Here is a 13,382-nt window from a genome sequence, read left to right as displayed (position 1 = left end):
GTACAGGGTAGCATGCCATTAGTTACACTGGTGTGTGGGTTGGCATTATTCACTTAATCTGTTAATTCATCATTTGGGTATGAGTTGTCTACCTGATGAAAAACTATTGACTAGTGAAAGCTCTGAAAAAAGGAAAAAGAAAACCATGCTTTGTTCACCCCAGATATTGACATATAACCACATAGTAGCAATGCACTCTAATTAGGTCCATTTCTTCTTATCCAAAAGACACCAAATCTACTGTCAGCACTATTGTTGCTATCACATCAGCAGCAGATGGTAATGCCAATGAAAGTATGACAATCAAGGTATCAACACACTACCCAACTTAATTCCAATATGCATTTGTGATTTTTTAATCCATGGATGAATCTGTGTTTTCAGGGTTTGCATGGGAGAAATACCTGGATCAGTCAGAGTTGACAGCAGCAAATGAAGCAGTCTTCAGTCATGTAAGCAATGATAGAATCAGCAAGAGGTGTACTCTCCAAGCCATGTTCTGATCCTCACTAGCACTGTATCCCCACTTAAGTTAAGAGAGTAAATGACTTTTTAGGTGTAGGTGTACTTTCCTACCTAATGTTAGAAAAAATCATGGCACACCATTCATCGTGTTTAAGGCAGCACATATCGTAAATAATCTCAAAACACGTAGAATCATGCTCCTACCTTCGAATTTCAATAACTACGATGGCGAGCTCCCGAGCGCCCCACACACCGCACCGCCCGGACTCCCCAGCGTCGTTTCTGCGCTGCCGTTGCGTAAATAAAATATTTCTGCTTACCAAGAACTATACAAAATATGGGACCAAGGTAAACCATTCGTCGTGTTTATGGCGGAACACATCGTAAATAATCTCAAAACAGGTAGAATCATGCTCCTACCTTCGAATTTTAATAAACACGACAGCGAACTCCCGAGCGCCGCACGCACCGCACCGCACCGCCTCGGCTCCCATGCGCCGTTTCTACGTTGTTACGAAGTACAATATTTCTGCTTATCAAGAACCAAAAAAAATGTACGGGGCCAAGGTAACAATAAGCAAGCAGTGAAAATCGTTTCTTATCGCGTTTAGGTACGTTTATGAAACACACAGGACTGAATAGGACAGAATAGTCCAGCACACATCCTAAACTAGCCTAACCTAACCAACTGTAATCTAACCTAACCTTACCTTGCCTTACCTTACCTTACCTTACCTTACCTAACCTAACCTAACCTAGCCTAACCTAACCTAACCTTTCCAAACCTAACCTTACCTAACCTGACCTAATGAACCTGACCTAACTAACCTAACCTAACCTAACCTAACCTAACCTAACCTAACCTAACCTAACCTAACCTAACCTAACCTAACCTAACCTAACCTAACCTAACCCAACCCAACCCAACCCAACCCAACCCAACCCAACAAACCGAACTGAACCAAACTGAACCGAACCGAGCCCAACCTAACCTAACCTAACCTAACCTAACCTAACCTAACCTTACCTCCCCACCCTATATCCCCTTCAACCCAGCGTCCCATTGGCGTCCATGTTCCATGCCATATATAGGTGCCGTATAGTGAGCCTCTATTTAGCCGCCATGCTCTCATTTTGCCTTACATTCCCCACCCAATCCCCCTGCAACCCATCGTTCGGTGTTGGCGTCGAGGATCAAATTTCATGGATTCTTCTTACCTTGGCCCGGTACATTTTTATGGTCCTTGATGCTGCTTGATGCGCAGTAATGTTGTGACCGCGCGCAGTAATGGCGCGGGCAAGGCCATTGAGGCGCGGGTGTCGCGGTTGCTGTGTGTGTGCGGCGCTCGGCAGCTCGCCATCGTAATTATACAAAATTTTGAAGGTAAGAGCATGAATCTACCTGTTTTGTGATTATTTACGATATGGCCTGCCTTAAACACGATGAATGGTGTACAATGATTTTTTCTAACGTTAGGTAGGAAAGTACACCCTGACCACTTTTTGTTTGCTTCCGCACGATGATATTTAATTAATGATGTGGCTTTTTGCCAGACATTACATGATGTAAGCATTTACCTCGCTGGCACTAACCTGCCCTACTGCTCACCATTTATCAATGTTCTAAACAGCTCTCATCTGTGGTCTGGCAGGCGCAGGTGCTGGACCCGGGGACGTTCCATGTGGGCAGTATGGTGGAGGTGGCAGAAGAAGGTGGACGGTCATGCTGGCCAGCCCAGGTCACCTTGGTCTGTGGCAACCTGCTCAGGTGAGAAGAAGCATGAAATATGGTAGCTGGCTGATTTGGATCTCTTTTTGTGCTCACAGGCAAATCTCACCACAGACCCCTGCCTTGTGTTGCTGTACGGGGCGGCAGCTCTTCGGCCAATGTCACCACCGACCCCTCCTTTGTGTTGCTGTATGGGGCGGGAGTCGTTCGGAGAATCTCACCTCCGATCCCTGCCTTGTGTTGCTGTACGGGCGGAAGTCGTTCGGAGAATCTCACCTCCGACCCCTGCCTTGTGTTGCTGTACGGAGCGAGAGCTCTTCGGCTAGTCTCACCACCGACCCCTGCCTTGTGTTGCTGTACGGGGCGAGAGCTCTTCGGCTAGTCTCACCACTGACCCCTGCCTTGTGGCATTGTACGGGGCGGGAGCTGTTTGGCGGACCTCACTTGTGATACTGGCCATGCCGTACCCTCCAAGCCACGGCCTGGTCCTCAGTAGCAGTAACTCTTCGGTCGCGCTGGGAGAAGACATGACCTTGACCTCGTTTGCGTCCATGCCATGTCATTGCGTTTATGATGCTACATTTGGCCAGGCATTGATTGAAAGAAAGCAGCAACCCCTTCGTCATAGGAGATGGGAACTGCTGGTCAATGAAGCCCTGCTGTGACGCTGTTGTATGAAACTGGGCTGTCAGCTGATACACCTCTGTGGCGACACCGACCTAATGCACATCTGCCGTGACCTGTCCCATCCATTAACTTCTGTGCTGCTGGTTCTGTGGTGCGGGGCGCCTCGTGACGTCATCACCCGCTGCCCTGTGACGTCACCACTCACCGCTCGTGACATCACCGATCGGCAGGCTCCATCTCGTGGGCGGCAGCGAGCCGAACCACAACATCTGGTGCGACGTGACCAGCGGGCGGGTCCACCCGCTCGGCTGGGCGTGGCAGCAAGATGTGGACCTGCGGCCTCCCCCTGGAGTGCTGCTGTCCGACGTAAGACGGGAGCAGATGCTTGCAGACGTGCTGCCGCCTGGTGACGGCACTGGGAAACGCCCGGGAGGCTGTGCATCGGCTGGCCAGGAACAGAAGCATCTGGTAAGGCTGCGCGCACCTTGCTTTTGTAATCGTTTTGAAAGGTCATGCACATGATGTCTTCTATCATCATGTCATACATATGGTGATAGAAGAGTGCCTTCAAGCGATTGTTACCATAGGAAACAGCTTACGAAGCTAACATTATATCTTCAGAGGAGCTGCGGAATGAAATCGGAATCCTCCGTGAGCATGACTTGCTTTGTGGCCACTCATCTCCTCATTCAGGCCCTAGCTGTGGAGCAATTTTCTTCCAGCCTTCAGCGAAAGGCCACGTTGGTTTTTTTCGATGGCTAGATCCTCGTGAGTGCGTAATGGTTTGCAAGGTGCATACCAATTTGTTGCCGCTGCGTCACCTCACCCAACCTATGGCTACTATTGCCGTCGGTCATGCGCTTATCATCAAGCTGAACGCGATGAACTGGACTCATGTGTTCCGATCAATGTGGCTAGAATCAGTCGGCATGTGGCATACGGGTCACGTAGTGAATACTCCGCGTTGTGCGCTGCTTTTAACAATGGCTTATACCGCTTGCAGATCCGTGCTTTTCCACACTCCATCTTCCTTACACATTTGAAATCTATGTGAATTCTCACGATTTAGGCATCGTTTATCGCTGTTTTATAAGAGTCCGATTAAAAAAGATCCAGCAGATATTCCATGATGATGTTGATATGTGGGGCGTGCCTTAGGAAGTCAATGGTTTTTGTTTTCAGAACGACGATCGTCCTCAAGGAGCAGTGAAAGTCGAGAAAATCGAGGAGGGCATGAAGCTGGAAGTACTGGACGACTCTCATCCGTATCACGCTTGGACTGCGACGGTGCGTACTGACACCCGCCATTTGCGACGCTTTATGGTATGTTTGGGGGTTCCTGCTCAGTCACGTGACGTGGGTGGCAACGATGTCGTTTCACCTGTAACGTGTAAAAGCTGATCGTGGTGATAGTCCTTGCCCCATCGGTGCATTATCCCCCTCTTGAGGCATCTTGGACGGAACGTTCCACTTTTGAAGAGAATGAAGCAAGCATGGGATGTGATGAAATTAGCACACTTTTAACAATTGGTATACTTTTATGTGCTAAGGACCATTCTAGGCCATACGATTTCTTCCTTTAATAAATATGTTCCTTAATACCTCATTGTTTAATTGGGTCACCGTACCTTGCACAGCATTTATTGGGAGCCAATTGACAGCCGTTGTATCTGAAAAACATGCTCATAAACGCCAGATATGAACGACTCGACAATAATATGTGTTGTGGCCTTGATCAGCACATGGCCAAAGGAATGACAGGGTTTGAATGCCGTCATTATGGCGTCATGGGTAGGGCCGAGTCAGGCCATGTTAGGGCTGTGTCAGGCCAGGCTGGGGCTGTGTCAGGCCAAACTAGAGCTGTGTCAGGCCAGGCTAGGGCTGTCTCAGACCAGGTTATGGTTGTGTCAGGTCGGGGCAGGGCTGTATCAGTCCAGCTTAGGGCTGTGCCAGACCAGGATGGAGCTTGTCAGACCGGGGTAGGGCTGTACCAGGCCAGGCCAGGATGGAGCTTGTCAGACCGGGGTAGGGCTGTGTCAGGCCAAGGTAGGACTGTGTCAGGCCAGAGTAGGGCTGTGTCAGGCCAGAGCAGGGCTGTATCAGGGCAGGGAGGCGCTGTGTGAGCTGAGGACAGGCCAGCTGTGTCGGGTCGGGGCGCGGCCACATCAAAGTCTCACGTGCTCCTCGGGCGCCGCCAGGTGCTGGAGCGGGTCGGGGTGCGTCTGCGCCTGCGCCGTGACACGCTGGACGACACGCCCGACCTCTGGCTTTGTGTCGGCTCGCCTCGCGTCCGACACTTTGGCTGGACGGACGACACAGGTGCAGGCGCGCTCTCGCTGGCAAGACACGGCCTGGGTCGGCACGCGCGCGACACGCTTCCCAGCTTGACATGCGCAGCACCATCCTCTACATGATCTATTTCGCTTCGATCAACCAGTTGATTCCAACCGTTCTATGGCCCACAGTCCGTCATGCTTTGCCTGTTCGCGTGGAGGGGAGCATCGATGATTATCTGTTAATATCCGTGGGCTTTTAATGGTGTGGCAGTTGACGGCGTGTGATAGTGTGACGGGCAGCCGGGCCCAAAGGGGCAATGCCGGGTGTCGCCATCGCCTCTGCCCACCCGGTCGCGTCACCTGCCGACGTCTGCGCGGGCCGCTGGCGGTTGCCAGAGCGCCGGCGGCAGCCGCGGACTGACTAGCCTCGGTCGGCAGGCGAGCCGTTCTCGTACCAGCCGCCGACGGACGGCGCCGTGGCGCGCACGCGTGCCGAGTGGGAGGCCATCCTGGAGATGAGCCGCGACGAGGCCCGTCACATGGCCGTCGGCGCCGACGTCCTGCCGGTACGCTCGGCAGGAGACGGGTCTGCGCGGTGACCGCTGCGCGCACGGCCTCTCTGCGACTAGCTGAGGGAGTGCATGATTTCGGGATGTCTGTTTGCTGTGGTGAGCGTTTGCCTCCTATGAATATGACTTGGCATTGAAGGGCCCGCTTAGTGATTCCGACCATTGCGTTCGATGTTAGCAGTGCTTTTTTGCCGTCTTGTTATGCCCTTCAAAATGATAAATACTGCGTTCTCCTTCATAATCATAAACGTGACATTGTCTTCCATGATTGTAAACGTGTCATTTTCCTTCACAATGAGAGCACCCATCTTTCTCGTGTCAGTTTCTAATCCTGGTTATTTTGGATACTGCGTTTATCGCTGCATGTTTACATTTGCAGCACACCAAGTACGAGCTGCCCACGAAGCATGGCTTATCTGCGGGCTGTAAACTGGAGGCCATTCACCCGGACCGGTCGGCCATCTGCCCGGCATCTGTCGTCAGTGTTCTGGACTCGTATTTCTTTCGGGTGCAGATAGATGACTCCAATGTCTCCTGGCTATCGTCCCTGCAGGATCCGACTATACTGCCACACGGTGGGTGACTCTTAGCCAGCTGATGCCCGCGGGCAGATGTGGCCGTGTCAGTTTCGAACCAGCTTGCCAATTTCAAGCGTTTACGTTATGTGAATTTGCATAGACGCTGTTGACGATGCGGCTTTGTTTTGCGCTGTTCGGGTTAATACCTGTTGGGAATATCAGCTGATGTTTCTCCGTAAGCAATGACGCTGAAATTGTGAACTTCCATTCTGTCATCTCTGGGAGGCTGCACCAGAGTTAAATAAGCAGACAAGTCCGTATACGCCGTGGTGTGTTTTTCCTAGGATGTCATGTTGTTCAGGATGTTTTTTATTAGGCCAATTCTTACGTTGTTCTGGAACCTCCATGCTCTCGCGTTGAATGTGCGCACCACGCCTATTGAAATGGAAGGGTTTTTGATCGGTTACTCAGATCGCGGGGCAGCACAGCCGGGCAAATGTTAACGTAACGCATTTGCTGAGACCTTTTATCCGCTGTCCGTGCCTTGAGGCTGTGGGTCACCGCAGGGTGCATGACGCATGTCGGTGTGCCGGACAGGCTGGTGTCGCTCCCACGGGCTGGACTGCTCGGGCGATGACCTGCTGCCGTCGCGAGCGTCCACGCCACGGGGCGACACTCCGCCCCACAGCCGGCGCCCAGAGGGGGCGCACGGCAGCCGGGGAACAAACGTCCTGCCGGACGGCCTGAAAACCGAGAGGCTGCCGGACAGCCAGGAGACCGGCGACATACCAGACATCGTGAACGTCAAGGTGGAGGCTTTGTCGGACAGCGAGGAGAATGAAGTACTGCCCGATAGCCAAAAGACGCGAGGTTTTTCAGACAGCCAAAGGTCTGAAGAACTGCTAGACACGAAGGTGGAAGGTTTGTCAGACATTGAAGGGAATGAAGAGGTCATCGACAGTGAGGAGACTGAGGGCCTGCTGGACAGCCAAGAAGCCGGTGGCTCGCCATGCACCGTGAAGGTGGAGGGTCTATCGGACAGCTACGAGAATGAAGAGCTTCCGGACAGCCAGAAGATGAACAGCCCGCCAGGCAGCCAGAAGAATGGAGGCGTGCCTGACATAGTGAGGGCGGAAGGGTCTTTGGAAAGCCAGGAGAAAGACAGTGAAGAGATGCTGGACAGCCAGCAGAGTGAAGAGATGCTGTGCAGCCAGGAGACTGAATGCCTTCTAGGCAGCAACCGGGAAGAGAACCCTCTCGACAGCGAGGTCACAGAGGATTTGCGGGACGGCGAGAGGCCATATGCTCCGATAGAGGGTAAGCGGCCGGGCGGCTGCAGTCAGCCGGACGCGCGCCAGGAAAGCACGTCCTCCAACATTGACGTCCGTATGCAGGAGAGCGCCGGCACCACTTCCCGGTCGCCGCTCGCTGGGGAACGGCCGGCGCGGCCCGGGCGGGGCGCCGCCGTCGCGGACCCGGCGAGCGCGGCTGGTCCCGGCGGACCTCGTCACGCTGTGGCGACCGCGGACGGCGTCCCGGTCCGGCCGTCCGTCGCTGGCGGCACCGACGCGGCGCCCCGCGCGGCGGGCGACGCCGGGGTGTCGCCGTGTGACACGGACCACGCTGGGGCGCCTGCCGGGGGCGAGACGTGGCTGCGGCCGGAGCAGCTGCCGCCGCGGCCGTCGGCCGACGAGGTGGGCCTGGCGGCCGGCACCGCCTTGGAGCTGGTGCACCCGGAGGCGGCCGAGCAGCTGTGCGCCGCCGCCGTCCGGCGCACCGTCGGCCACCTGGTCTGGCTGCGGCCGCTCGGACTGCCCGGGTGAGTAGCGGACGGCGCCAGTCTCGCCGCCCCCGGACATTCTCTTTGTGTCGTCTCGAATGTGCAGCACACAGTGTTTTCATTATGAATGCATTTGATGCATATTAAAGAAATGATAGCAATGTATTTATTTGCATAGCGAGAGAGAGAGAGAGAGAGAGAGAGAGAGAGAGAAGAGAGAGAAGAGAGAGAGAGAGAGAGAGAGAGAGAGGAGAGAGAGAGAGAGAGAGAGAGAGAGAGAGAGAGAGAGAGAGAGAGCGGGAGCGGGAGCGGAGCGGGAGCGGGAGCGGGAAGCGGAGAGCGGGAGCGGGAGCGGGACGGAGAGCGGGAGCGGGAGCGGGAGCGGGAGCGGGAGCGGGAGCGGGAGCGGGAGCGGGAGCGGGAGCGGGAGCGGAGCGGGAGCGGGAGCGGGAGCGGGAGCGGAGCGGGAGCGGGAGCGGGAGCGGGAGCGGGAGCGGGGAGCGGGAGCGGGAGCGGGAGCGGTAGCGGGAAGCGGGAGCGGGAGCGGGAGCGGGAGCGGGAGCGGGAGCGGGAGCGGGAGCGGGAGCGGGAGCGGGAGCGGGAGCGGGAGCGGGAGCGGGAGCGGGAGCGGGGAGCGGGAGCGGGAGCGGGAGCGGGAGCGGGAGCGGGAGCGGGAGCGGGAGCGGGAGCGGGAGCGGGAGCGGGAGCGGGAGCGGGAGCGGGAGCGGGAGCGGGAGCGGGAGCGGGAGCGGGAGCGGGAGCGGGAGCGGGAGCGGGAGCGGGAGCGGGAGCGGGAGCGGGAGCGGGAGCGGGAGCGGGAGCGGGAGCGGGAGCGGGAGCGGGAGCGGGAGCGGGAGCGGGAGCGGGAGCGGGAGCGGGAGCGGGAGCGGGAGCGGGAGCGGGAGCGGGAGCGGGAGCGGGAGCGGGAGCGGGAGCGGGAGCGGGAGCGGGAGCGGGAGCGGGAGCGGGAGCGGGAGCGGGAGCGGGAGCATTCTGGTGTGTGTGCGTGTGTGGGCGCGCGTGCTCGTGCGTGTGGGCGCGTGTGGTGTATATACAATATATTGTGTACTACAGCTAATTCATCCCTTATGACGTTTTTGGTCGTTTCTTCGAGCTTTTGTATCATACGTTTATCGTTTTCAGTATATCGTTGAATAAGTCATGACGCACAGTTTATGTATAACAGTTCGGCTTGCATCGTGTGCGCACAAAACATGCCTTCAAGGCATTTGAAAAAAGGCATTGCATGCCGCATAATCAGATTTAGGGCATGCTTCCTTGTGGTTAAGTTTTTTATTTACGCTTTATCTAGTGTAAATATTAGTGGTCTATTGGGCTTGCGTTATGGGGCTGGGGAGGGGGGGGGGGGCGGAGATCTGACTAGTCGCATGCCGTGCCGTGGGAGTTGCGTGCGCCCTAAAGGCGCGTACACACGCCACAACGCCACACTCACCAGAAATGCGTAAGTCATGAACATCACCTTACTAGCGTATACCACAAACCATAGGCGATTCACCACACTTAAAATATTGTACACCATAGACATGACACCCATCGTCAACACGCAGAACAAACAATTCACGGAGCTACCAATGTACGTTATGCGCCTAGTAAGACAGACCCGCTTCCGTAATGCAAAGTCAGCGGACTAGCAACCTTTTAACTTCGTATGGTGAAATAAGAAAAACTCAACCCGCAGAAGTGGGTCCTAAATTAGATCATGTATGCAAATGTTTTTTCTTCTTCAAGTGCCTGAAGCATGTGTTTCGAAACATACGATGAAAAGCGAACTTTTATATATGTATTGTGTGTGACGGTATGATTTTTATGTAAAATTCGTGTTGGAAATAATCATCGCACGGCCCGAAACGTTGAAAAATAGGTGGACTTTTGAAAATTCTATATTGACGCACCAAAAACGGTATTTGCACCACACGAAACATCGAAGAAAGGTGTGCAACCAGCAATACATACGAGGCGACCTGCTGCCGAATAATCCAATGTGTGCACAAACTTCGGGAACTTGCTCTGACTTCGAGGCGTCTGCAACGTTCTACGTTGTCACGGACTGACGGTGATTATTTTTAGATCCGTAGTGTCATGATGTGCAGGGATCTGTAATTCTTGTCAGGCTCTGTTGAGAGGGGGAATGCTCCGATGAAGATCAGGCCCAGGTGTTAGTTCTGGTTGAAAGGCTGATCGATAGTTTTGTTCGCGTGCGCTGTGGTTCCCCCTGTGATGTCGATGTTTTGCGTCTCAGGCTTGTGTTGTGCCAGAGAAAAGATGTGTATGGCCATGTCCACAAACTAAGGCAATTATTTGGTAATATCATCCTAACCTTTAATCGGTTTTGTAGTTAAATCATGGCTTGAAGATCGGCTTTACTAAACCGTGCGTTGCAGCATTGTTAATTCATTACTGGAACGGAACCGCACCGGTCTTGAAATTATTCAACGAGATGGGACTGGGATCGTGCGCTCCTGCTGTTAAGTATGCATCATTGCGGACGCATGCATAAAGGACCCTCTCGTGTCACTCTGCCAAACGGCGATCCCAACTGATTCGTGCGCACTGGACTTGGATATGGGCGGACTTCCAATAGGTCTACCTATTGTCTAAAGGCGTCATTGATGCGTCGTGTGACCTTTGCAGCACGCCAGAATTGATCTACCCGCACAGTAGCGATTGTCTGTTCCCCGTGGGCTGGGCCGCCGCGCACGGGGCGACGCTGCTGCCACCTGCTGGCTGGGCGGAGAAGCAGTCCAACTCAGAGGGAGAGCAGAACAGCAGGTGGGCACAGCGCCTGGTCGAGAGGCGGCAGATGGCTCTTGCCACCACTGAGATGGCTTTGCTCGAATTTAGCACTTCAAACACGTGCTTTGTACCTTAGAGGAGGTGTTTCAGAAATGTTACGTGCAAATATTGGTATCTTGTTCACGTAAGGTGGTGTAACGTCTTACCGCGATGATTGTACTGCGCTGAACCGGCTCGCGTCCCGTCCAACGAACCCGCGAACCCTGTCTTCAGTTCTGCACACACTGTGGGCCAGACTGTTTGTGGGCAAGGCACACTCCAGTTTTGTACCACTCCGCCTCGTAATACCGTGAAGGGCGAACGCCAGAACCGTGTCAGTTATACAGCAATTTGCCTTGTAAAGGAAGACTTATGGCCCTTGTGAAAGACAGCTTTGTCAATCTTTTGATCGGGTTCCGCTTTCAACGATATGTTCCGCTCGTTGGCGCCGTGCACAATAACGCTCACGTGTCACGTGGCCGTGCTCACGTGGCCAGTGGGCTGAATATTCATCCAAGCCCGTGTAAACACCGTGCAGTGGCCTGCAGAGGGTACATTTGTGAGCGGTCTTTGCCGTAGAGGAGGCGTTTTATGAGACCTCGCTTCTTCAGCCGTGTATCTGAGCGGCCTTACGTGTGCCGCCCGCCAGCGAGGTGCCGTCGCCGCCGGCCGAGCAGACGCCGGGCCGCTCGCTCAGCGGTGAGAGCGGCGCCGCCACCTGGACCGGGCCGCTCCACGTCAACACCGCCTGCTACAGCGGCCCCTTCCTCAGCCTCAACAAGCTGGTCAGCCAGCCCAGGGTGAGCGAGAGCCAGCCGGCCGTTTGCTGGCGCGGGGCACTGGTGATCTCGGCGGCAGACGGCGCCAGGGCCGTTTATGACGGTGTCTGTGCGGCGTCATGAGGAGCCCTCCGTGCAGCCCAACATGCGTGTGGCCTTGGGGAACTGCTGTGTAGACCAGCTGCTGGGAGCAGACGAACTACCCTCGCTAATGAAGTAATGTTAAAACTCGCCGTATCAAAGACTGATCCTAATCGACCGTCTTCGATCGTCCCTTCTGAAATGACGTCGTATCTCATCAAGGCGAGTGGGCCTGCGGGTCGAAGTCCGGCTAGATGAAGCAAATATTTGTGCGCACGAAATTGCCCCTGACACGTTGGTGGATCGGGCTCCGCGACGACGTAGTGCCCTACAGCATGCTCTGTATTGCTCTGGTTACAGGGAAGTAGATCCACTGCGCAGGATTGCGTCGGCCTCGCGGGGGGGGGGGGGGAGGAGGGCGTTTCTCGCCGCACCGGGGACCATAACATATGTTTACCGATATATGTGGAGACCCCGCTGACACTAGGTGCGGAGAAATGGATCAGGAGCTTCCTGCCGCTTTATGTTATGCGGTTCCCAGTTTTCCTAGTTATCGTCGCGCCATACGTGAAGTAGCCCACAGACAGTAACGTCCTCAGTATCTAAGTACGGGACTGCGCGTCTCTCGCTGGACTCAGCTTTGGGTTGTGACCACCCGTGCCTGACGCGATCAATTTGGAAAGAATTGCTCCTACTCCGTCTCCGTCGCGAAACAAGAAAACGGCACAGGCAGCACAGCGAAGGCAGCCATGTCCCAAAATCCCCCTCCCCTTCCGCATTTTGTACCTGCGGATGACTTCGAGCCAATATTTTCGGATGCATCGCGACACTTGGTAGAACATATGTGACGGACAGACAGTTTCGCTCGACAGGATCAAGCCATAATCATTCATCTCGCTTATGTGCCTGTACTGTATGCGTATGTGCCTGACCTGGTGTGCCATGGGATGGATCGACGGCGTTAATTCTCGTTAGTCCGCCCGTCCCCTCCCCCCGTCTGGCTCGTAGGCTGGTAAGCGTGTTGTGGAATACCGCGCCCGGGCTTGAGCGTATGTGGGCTCTGACACGCTGTCCGACCGCGAATGTGAAAGAGCCAACATTCACCGTAACATGAAACGGAACCAGAGGCATGCCGCAACAGAAATAAGCTGGCTATGTAACCGGAGGGGCCAAAAAGACCATGTGACAGTCTGCCTCAAAACGCCGGAGGATCGGTGCCTTTGAGCGCTGTGATGGGTTTGGCTTCTCAATATCTGGGAATTAGCCTTGTATAGCCTGAAATAGCCTTGGGGCTAGGACACAGACAGAGTCTCTCAGGTCACTGACGGCTTTCTAGAACGCCACGTGCGTCATGTGCGCCAGAGGCCTCGTACAGGGACGACTCGCGCACACTGCAGCCGTGTGGATGCAGCGTGCTCGTGCTGCTCCGCGCGGGTTCGTTATCTCCTCCCGAGAATCGCCACGCGCTCCCATTCCCCCTTAAAATCACGGCGTTAGGAATGTGGACTGTTGCACGCATGGATGAGGGGCCCAGCTTATCACTTGTTATGGACCGATGGTAATTGAATTTCTGTGAGCAAGACAGTTGTTCATGCGTGCAGCAGGCCAGCATGGGTGCGTGCAATTACTGATCAGTCGCCCCTGTCATTGATGACATTACCTAACGAGCCTTTTATCACGATGAGCCCAGTGAAGATTAATTAATCTAGAGGCAGGAATCGTTTGTGCATTGCTCTTGCTCCAGATTCGTGCTATACTTTACTCT

Source organism: Pollicipes pollicipes, unplaced genomic scaffold (genome assembly GCF_011947565.3).
Source record: "Pollicipes pollicipes isolate AB1234 unplaced genomic scaffold, Ppol_2.1 Scaffold_7261;HRSCAF=8764_pilon_pilon_pilon, whole genome shotgun sequence".
Classification (NCBI taxonomy): Eukaryota; Metazoa; Arthropoda; class Thecostraca; order Pollicipedomorpha; family Pollicipedidae; genus Pollicipes; species Pollicipes pollicipes.
The sequence above is the reverse complement of the archived record's forward strand: the minus strand, read 5'-3'. Positions refer to the sequence as shown.